General features: G+C 34.1%; 1 pseudogene; it reads left to right on the top strand.

Moving 5' to 3' along the window:
- The first annotated feature begins 8,242 nt into the window (after nt 1-8,242).
- On the top strand, nt 8,243-8,445 carry LOC116549863 (annotated as a pseudogene).
- Nucleotides 8,446-10,040: the final 1,595 nt, after the last annotated feature.

The raw sequence follows: 10,040 nt of genomic DNA, 5'->3' as shown, positions 1-10,040 counted from the left end.
CATGCCCAGCTAATTTTTTGTATTTTTAGTAGAGACGGGGTTTCACCGTGTTGACCAGGATGGTCTCGATCTCTTGACCTCGTGATCCACCCGCCTCGGCCTCCCAAAGTGCTGGGATTACAGGCTTGAGCCACCACGCCCGGCCCTTGCATAACTTCTAAATTGCTCCCTCTCCTTCCTTCTTCTCCTCCCTCTTCCTCTCTTACATGGCAACACACGTAGAGAAGCGAAGTGTCGCACAGACTAAACAGATGATCCGCCAAAGAACTGAACATCAGTGATGATAAGTCAGCACACTCATGCTTCATTTGGACTTTCACCATCAAAATAGAAGCATTCAAAAAATTGGGAAAATTCTTTTGAAAATTTACAAAAAAATATATATTTCTCATTTTTACAGGATTTGCTTAAAATACTTACATTAGTTACCCTGTTTAATTATGTCATCCATCTCATGGACAATGCACACCTAAACTGTTCTAAATGACCATTTAGAAAAATCCTTTTAGGGTTTCACTGGTACACCCTGAAACCTTCTCACAAATTTCTTCTAACATAAGTTTTGATAGCACTGTGGGTTTTACCTACAAACCCCATCCAGATGGCCCCTGACTTACAATTGTTTGACTTACAATTTGTCGTTACTTCAAGGTGATGTAAAAGCAATACACATTCAGTAGAAACTTATTTTAGTACACAAGCAACGATTTTCTTTTTCATTTTCAGTATAGTATTAATAAAGTACATAAAATATTCAAACTTTATTATAAAATAGGCTTCGTGTTAGATGATTTTGCCCAACTGTAGGCTAATATAACTGTTCCAAGCATGTTTAAGGTAGGCTATGACATTTGGTAGGTTTGATGTGTTAAGTTCATTTTAAACTTACAAAATTTTCAACTTAGGGTGAGTTTGTTGGGATAGATAGAATCTCATTGTTAGTTGAGAAACACCAGTACAAAGGTTTAATATTTTGCTACAGGTCTAAGAGAGCAGCACTGGGAGATGAAGAACTGTTACTAGAGGGTATAATCTAAGAGAACAAACTTTAGAATGAATAAAAACAAAATGGCTATTTCCAACTAAAGGGATTAGTGTTACATTTTACCTGCGCCCACTCCTGTCTTTTTTCTGAACCACTGCAGAAGTATGAAAATTCCCGGTGATTTCCCATGCTTGGGTGTAAAGCACCACAGGCTACAGTTAGAGCTGAGTGGGTTTTCCAAACTGAGATGAGATCACAGGCTGATGTAAACTGGGAGGCAAAACAGCATTAGCTCAGTTTGTGAAGAAAGGTGGCATTTTCATTAAAGAAAAGCTTACGGGAAGATTCCGGCTTCTTCTAACATTCTATGTAGGTAGTAACATTCCACAAAAGTCAGGAGTACTGAATTCTAAAGTACCCTGTATCCATGCAGGAAAAGGAGCAAAGCAGCAAGTGCCCTAAGAGAAATGAATAAGTGTTGCTCACTACGGTCCCTGTAGATTTCTGAGTAGCTATATGCAATCTACATACTTAATGTTGTATTGCACATGTTATACATTTTCTGTGAATTAAGCCTCTTAGCCTAACTTTCCAGCAAAACTATATGTCCTGTAATTCACATATTTCCAATAGCGCTGCAAAGTAGCAAGAGCTGAATATGCCACCCAGCAATATTCCAGGAAACTAATTAACTGACGGAATTCATGAAGGATTGCATAGATTACTGTGCCTCAACAATAAAGTAATGAGACTCATCCACAAGGCATACATAAAAATCACATCTATCTGGCGTGTATTGATTTATGCACACATTTTAGAAGATCTATATAAATCCTACCTGTCTCAATTCTTTCCTTTCTGCAAAGCATACCTTACCAATACAACTGAACATCATATTTTTCTCCTCTCCACTTATTTTGCATGCCATTCACTTAAAACCTAGTATTTATGCAGTTGTTGGTTGTTATCTTGTTATGTTTTTTTGTAACTGCTTCTTCCATTAATATGAAAATCGTATTAGTTATCTATTGCGGCATAATAAATCACCCAAACATTTTGCAGTTTAAAACAACATTTATTATCTCACACAGTTTTCAAGGGTCAGGAGTGGCTTAGCTGGGTTGTTCTGACTCATGTGTTCTCCTGAGGTTTAAGTCAAACTGTTGGTCAGAACCTGAGTCACCCAAAGTCTTTACCTGGGCTGGCTAATATACTTCTAAGTACACTCCTGTGACCCTTGTTAAGTATTAGTTCCTCACTAGTTGTTGGCTGCAGGCTTCAATTTTTCACCATGTTAAGGCAGAGATGCTTCTCAGAACAAGGCAGCTGGCTGGCTTCACCCAGAGAAAGCTGCTGAGAGAGAGGAGAGAGAGAGGGATAGGAAGAGAGCAAGGCAGAGAGAAGCCAAGATGGAATCCATGGTGTCTTTTATAATCTAATCTTAGAAATCACAGTAGCATCACTTTTACCATATTTGATTGGCCACAAAGGCCATATGGGAAGGGACTACAGAACCATACAAACACAGAAGGCAGAGATGAGCATGGTATAGCTCAGCGGTAGAGCATTTGACTACAGAAGGCCAGGATCATGGGAAACCCTCACAGGGATTAGCTACCACAAAAACTGCACTTTTATTTCTTTTCACCAAAACCTCTTTCAGATATTCTAACATGATGTCTTGCTTGGAATAAGGTATCAATAAATATTTGTTAAATTCTTTATCATCTCCCATTTCCACAAAACCTATTGTTTATTCTTTTATCCTTTATTAACTGCATTTAAACACATTGATAATATCAAAGTTACTCTTAGCCTATCAACATTTAGGGTAATAAACTAAAAATAAAATAATATGGATGAATTTTACCATAAAGTATATATGTGACTTTTAGTTAAATTATTCAATTATACTTTGTATTTATTTCACAATATTTATTCTTACAAGAGATGTTTATCATCATTCACTAGTTTCTAGGGATATGAAATTACAATAAATTTTTATGAACATTATGGTAAGGGAAATAGAGTCATGTGGAATCATAAATCTTGGAATACTGTTTTCTCTGTGACATTTAGCACAATTTAAACATAGAAAAGTAATGATAGAAAATGGTTTATAAATATAAATAGTATATAAATATACTAATATTTCAAAAACATTAAATTGTTTCTACAAACTTATGGTAGTGTGATTTGTACCAAAAATCATGACAATTAATTGTAAAATTTGATATTCTAGTAGAACATTTAGATATGAGTTCTCATATGCATTATTGTAAGAGAAGGGAATAAAATGAGCCTATAGAATCATGCACAAGCTGGTTTAGCAGATATTGTTGGTAATTTACATACCCTCTAACTATTCACCTTGTCTTTCTTAAAAGGTCCCAAGATTGTTCAGATTTATATATCTCCCCACACAATTCAGAGCCCCAATAATTATACTGGCAAATACTTTTTTGAGTGATTAGTTCAAAATATCATTTCTTAATATTTAACCTGAAAATTTCATGAACATAGTGACAAGGTCAGCCTTAGGAACAAAATGGAATTAAGTTAAATGTCCACTAACTTTTTTCTTCATAGTGGGTTGAATGGTGGCCTCCAAAAATGTATGTTAAGGTAGTAATCTGTGGAGCCTGTAAATGTAACCTTATTTGGGAAACAGATCTTTGCAGATGTAATAACTACATTAAATATATTGAGTTGAGTTGATCCTTAATTGTCTGGTGGGTGCAAAACTCAAAGAAAAGTGTCTTTATAAGAGACACGTGAGACACACAGAGAGGAAAAGAGAAGCCTGTATGAAGATGAAGGCAGAGATTGAGGTTATGAAGCCATGGGAATGAAAGACCTCTTGGAGCCACCAGGAAGCTAGAAAAGTCAAGGAAGGATGGTCCCCCTAGAGCCTTAAGAAGAGAATACAGCTCTGCCAGAAAACAGAAGGAAGCCTTGTCACTTTCGGACTTCTGGCCTCCAGAATGGTGAGAGAACAAATTTCTGCTGTTTTAAGCCATGTAGTTTGTGGTGTTCTGTTACAGTAGCCTTCCCGCCTAAATAGCATCCAAACTCTAATTTACATGCTCTTTTGCAGCAGGCTCAGCCTTTCCAAAGCCAGCGCCAGCACGTGCACTAACTTACCTTTCCAATGCCAGTACCTACTACCAGATGTCATATGTTGAAGTCCTAAATCCCATTCCTTCAGAATATGACCTTAATTAAAAACAGGGTTGTTGCAGATGTAATACATGAGACCATACTGAAGTAAGACCATATTGAAGTGTGCAAATTTTCAGTTTTTATGAAGACACCAGTCATACTGTATTAGCAACCAATATGACTGGTGTCCTTATAAAAAGTGAAAATTTGCACACAGCCATGCACAGAGAGAATGCCATGAAAAGACTGAAATTATGGAGGAACAAGCCAAGGAACTACAAGAGTTTATATCCACACAAAAATCTGAATGTTTATAGAAGCTTCATCATTGTCAAAACTTGGAAGCAACCAAGATGTCTTTTAGTAGATGAATGGATGAATAAACTGTGCTGCAACCAGACAATTGAACAAAATTTAGTGATTAGAAGAAGAGAGCTATCAAACTATGAAAAAAACATTAAGGAAACTTAAATGTACATTGCTAGAAAAGCAGTCAGTCTAAAAAGACTATTTACTGTATGATGTCAATTCCATGGCATTCTGGAAAAGGCAAAATTATAGAAATAGTAAGATAATCAGTGATTGCCAAGAGTTTGATGGAGTGGTTCTGAATACATAAAGTATGAGGGAATTTTTAATTGTTAGTTGGCTAGTGGAACTACTGTCTGTGATACTAGAAATGGTGGATATATAAGGATGTACATCTGTCAATAACTATAGAATTTGATTAAAAATGAGCTTTCACATAACAAAAAAGTAAATAGAAGATTGGGTAATCCTAGAAAAGTTTGTGGACTGTGAATAGATAACCTAACTTTATTACAAATGAAAGAACCTCACTGAATAAATTAGGGGTTAGGGAAGGTGATGACCTAAGTAGCTGGAAAGTAGCCTTCCCATGGCTGAAGGTAAAAGGAACTATAACATTATTCTAACGTTGTCTTTGTATTAGTCAGGGTTCTCTAGAGGGACAGAACCATATATCTATATGGAGATATAGATAGATATAGGCATAGATATAGATATTATGGAATATATAGATAGATAATGAAATATATATATGCAGAACTAATTATTAAATCAATTAAATATATATTCATATATATATTCCATTATATATATAAATATCTATAGGAGTTTATTAACTCACATGATCACGGGGTCCAAAATAGGCCATCTGTGGGCTGAGGAGCAAGGAGAGCCAGTCCAATTTCCAAAACTGAAGAACCTGGAGTCCAATGTTAGACAGCAGGATGCATCCAGCAAAGGAGAAAGATGTAGGCTGAAAGGCTAGGCCAGTCTTTCTTTTCACATTTTTCTGCCCGTTTATATTCTAACCATGCTGGTAGCTGACTAGATTGTGTCCCTCATATTGAGGGTGAGTCTGCCTTTCCCAGCCCACTGACTCAAATGTTAATCTTCTTTGGCAACACCTTTACAGACACACCCAGGATCAATACTTTGTACCCTTTAATCAAGGTGACAGTATTAACCATCACAGTCCTCTATTTGAGAAAGCTGTTTTTCATGAGGGTACAGATTAACTATTCTAATACTGCTATACATGTGTACTAGAACTGAACAATTATGTAAATGATAGGGATGTTGGGAGCCAGACTTCTCACTATTCAAATAGAAGTTTACAGATAAGCAAGAAAATGAGTCAAGACTAATCTGGTAATTGAGTAGAGTAGAAGACATCAGGATGAACTCGTATTTAGCTTGAAATAGATACATATATTTCTTCTGCCTGGTCCTATCCAAAGTCCATTCATCTTTCAAGAGCGAATTCTCCATCTGCTTAATCCATAGTTATTTGCCTAAATGTTCAATTATTCATTAAATCTCTGCAGCACTTACACTCTGAAGTAAACATCTTGGAATTTGCTATGCATTATTAGGTATTATATAGCAATATTTTAATTTTTAGAAATTATATTACTTTTTTCTTTTGCTAATTTTATATTCCCAGGAGATTAGAATCAAGTGCTTCTTTGATCTAGCTTCTATTATACAATAAATTAACAAACATATACTGAGCAATAATAGGAATACTCTCTGATTTATAAATAATAGTGTAACCCAATCTTCTCATTGAAGAAAGAATTGATAAACAACATTTTTATGTAGTGGCTTTATATTAAAACCATGGTAGAAAATGTTTTTGCTAAGTTCCTTAATGGGCTATTTTTAAAATCATTTCAGTAAAAGTAATATTTATATTAATATTGTTATATTTATATTTGAAAATTTTCTTGCCATCAAAACTTTGTCATATAAATAAGATGCTGCATTTAACAAAGAACATGCTTGTTTTTGATGAACAAGTTAAATATTCACAAAATTATGTATTTAACCATAAATAAAACCTTAATAAACTTAAAAAGATTCAACCATGTATAGGTTACGTTCTCTGGTCATGATGCAATAAAATTAGAAATGAATAGTAAAAGAATAGCTGCAGTAAAAATATTCATATTTCTGATTGCCAATCTCCAGTAAGGTTTTTTTTTTTTAACAACTCTTTAACTGAAAATAAGTGTAAACAATATAAGCAAGAATAATCCTCACAAAGGCAGCATGAATATGATGAAATATTAAGAAATGATCAGCCCACAATCTGAAAGAGAATAAGAACAAGAGAGACAATAACGGATCTAACCCCCTTAGCCACTAGTGACTGTAAACACCTGCAACCCCGATAGTGTTATTGAGCTTAATTTATCTCATCAGAATTGTCAACAATTTCTCTCCATTCATAAATTTAGTTTAAAGTGATCCTGGGTGTTCATATCAATGAGCACCTGGAAGAAATGAATGTATTTCCTCTCTGGAGGATATCACCTCTATTTTGGCCCTCTCCAAATTCTCACAAGTAATTTTTATGGAAATAAACTAAATGGTAAAAGATCATCATGCACAAAAGAAGACAAAGCAATGTGTGGGAGGTCCAGCAGGAACAACCGAAAGTAGAAACAGACCAAAATGCCCTTGAGAAAATCAGATTATCAGACACAAATTGTTTGCTTTATCAATAAAACAAAAACAAGCGTGGTTGGGCATGGTGGCGCATGCCTGTAACCTCACTACTTTGGGAGGCCAAGGTGGGGAGATCACTTGAAGTCAGGAGTTTGACACCAGCCTGGCCAACATGGTGAAACCCCCATCTCTAGTAAAAATACAAAAATTAGCCAGGCGTGGTGGCACTCACCTGTAATTCCAGCTACTCAGGAGGGAGGCTGAGGCAGGAGAATCACTTGAACCCAGGAGGTGGAGGTTGCAGTGAGCCGAGATCATGCCACTGCCCTCCAGCCTAGGTGAAGGAGATTCTGTCTCAAAAATTAAAAAAAAAACAAAAACAAAAAAATAAATATACAACAAGCTTATTCTATCAGGCCAAGGGGGAGAAAAAAACACGTTTAAAGTCATCAGAATATAACAGAAAATTATTTTTAATATATATCATATTAAAAGAAAAGTAAAATTGTAGAAGTAAAAAATGCAGTAACTAAAATTTAAAAATTAGTGAATGAATGTGTCAGCAGATTCATCATAAAAGAAGAAAGAATTAGTAAATTGGAAGCTGAGCCAGAACAATTCTGTAAATAGCACACAGAGAAAAAAATAGATGGAAAACACACAAAAAAAGGCTAAAAGATATAAATGAGAGTTAGATGATTTAAAATACATTTAATATCAGTTTGGAAAGAGGAAGGACAGAGAAATATTTAAAGAGAATATAAGAGCATACAACAGATCCAAACAAAACATCCAACAAATTCCAAGTATGTTAAAGAAATATAAATCCAAACTTTGAAATATTTTAGTGAAATTACAGAAAATAAAAGACAAAGAAAAAACAATGCCAAGAATAGCCAGAGAAAAGCAATAGTGAGTATTAGATTGATATAGAATTATAAAAAGCAAGTAAAAATATATTATGCAAATATTAATCCCCAAATTTTTGGAAGATTTAATCTTTTGGAAGAAGTAAATAGTCTTGTAACAATATAAAATTTGTAACTCATCAGAATAGTACGAATTGAATTCACATATTTTCAAATACACAGCCTTAAAGTGAATAAGGAAAGAATGTAGAGTCCTTTCAGGAATCATTTCTTTAGTTTCTTCTAGAGAAGCTTCTCTTAAACGTGTGGAGCACCAGACACCACAAAGAGGAGATGCCACATTCTCTCCGAAGTGGACTCTTGGTATTGCTGTGCTGCAATTGCCATTTGCTAATGACGATCTTTTCTTACTTAGAGTAAGACAGAGAGGAGAAAGTCAGCCTGAGCAGATTCCATTTACGAAAGCAAAAAACAAAAACAAAACCACCCAAAATTTGCAAACCAAAATAGATTATATTCAGAGTGGAAAATTTTAACATACCCCTCAGTAATGAATAAAACAATCAGACAAAAACATCAGTGAGTTTATAGAAGACATGAACATACAAACACAAATACAATAATAGAATAATAAACTTGACTTTCTAGCACACCTGGACTACTTACAAAAATTAATTTTGAGCTTGACCACAAAATCTCAACAATTATTAGAAGATCGATATAGTATAATGTTTTCTCATCACAAAACAATTAAGCTAGAAATAATAAAATAACTTTAAGAATTTTCCTGTAGTTAGAAATTTAAAGTTGTATTTGAAAGTACTCATGAGTCAACACTTAGAAAAAACAGAAATTAGAAAATACTTTCATCTAAACTTTTCTAATCCTTGTAAATGCAGCTAAAATCATATTTAGGGGAAAATTTAAAATCTTAAACAATACATGACAGAGAAAGAAGTCTGAAAACCAATAAGGTAAGGATTCATCTCAAGAAGTAAGAAAAATTATAACAAATAAACCCAAGAAAATAGAATAAAGAAAAACTTTATTAAGAGCAGAATATGATGAAACAAACAAATACTATGGAAAGGATCAATAGAATACAAATTTTATTTTTGGATATTGTTAACAAAATCATCTATTTCTGCAGAAACTAAATTAGAAAAAAATGATATGAGTAAGCAATATGAGTAATGAAATAGAGTAAAAAACTGCAAATGCTATATACATTAAAAGAACATATCTCACAAAAAATTAAAAATTTAAAAAGAAACTTTGGCCGGCTGTGATGATTCACACCAGTAATCCCAGTACTTTGGGAAGGCCAAGGCAGGGGGATCACCGAAGGTCAGCAGTTCAAGACCAGCCTGGCCAACATAGTGAAACCCTGTCTCTTCTAAAAATACAAAAATAAGCTGGATATGGTAGCAGATGCCAGTAATTCCAGCTACTTGGAAGGCTGAGGCAGGAGAATTGCTTGAACTCAGCCATTGCACTCCAGCCTGCACAAGAGTGAAATTTTGCTCAAAAAATACAAATAAATAAAATAAATTATACAAATTAATATGAATGTTTCAGATACATATAAAAATTTACCAAAGTGTCTGTCTAAAAGGAAACTGAAACATTCTGTAGTCCATAAGATTGAATCAATAATTTTTTTCAAAGAAAATTCTGATTCAAGATGTATCTATCAATAAGTTCCAGAAAATGTTCAAGGAAGAAATAATTTCTGTCTTCCACAAGGGGCAGGGATGCTGGGAAAAAGAAAGAAGATGGCCTAATTAATTCCATTAGGCTAAAAGTTCTTCAAACTGGATATCACAAATTTCTTTCCAGCTTGTGTTATGTTTAATATTGAGTATGACATAGTCTCAAAATTATTTTTTCTTATTGATATTTAGAAAGTTATTTTCTTATTGATGACATAATTTCTTCTGCAATATCTTAATTATAGCCACAGAAAACGGAAAGAATAAAAGTAGTCACTTTAAAAAATATTGGGTGCTAGTGGCTCCAAATAGAGCAGTGGTTAACATTTGAAA

The sequence above is a fragment of the Sapajus apella genome, unplaced genomic scaffold (genome assembly GCF_009761245.1).
Source record: "Sapajus apella isolate SASKATOON/1434 unplaced genomic scaffold, GSC_monkey_1.0 scaffold6, whole genome shotgun sequence".
NCBI lineage: Eukaryota > Metazoa > Chordata > Mammalia > Primates > Cebidae > Sapajus > Sapajus apella.
This window is presented reverse-complemented; position numbering and strand designations above follow the sequence as displayed.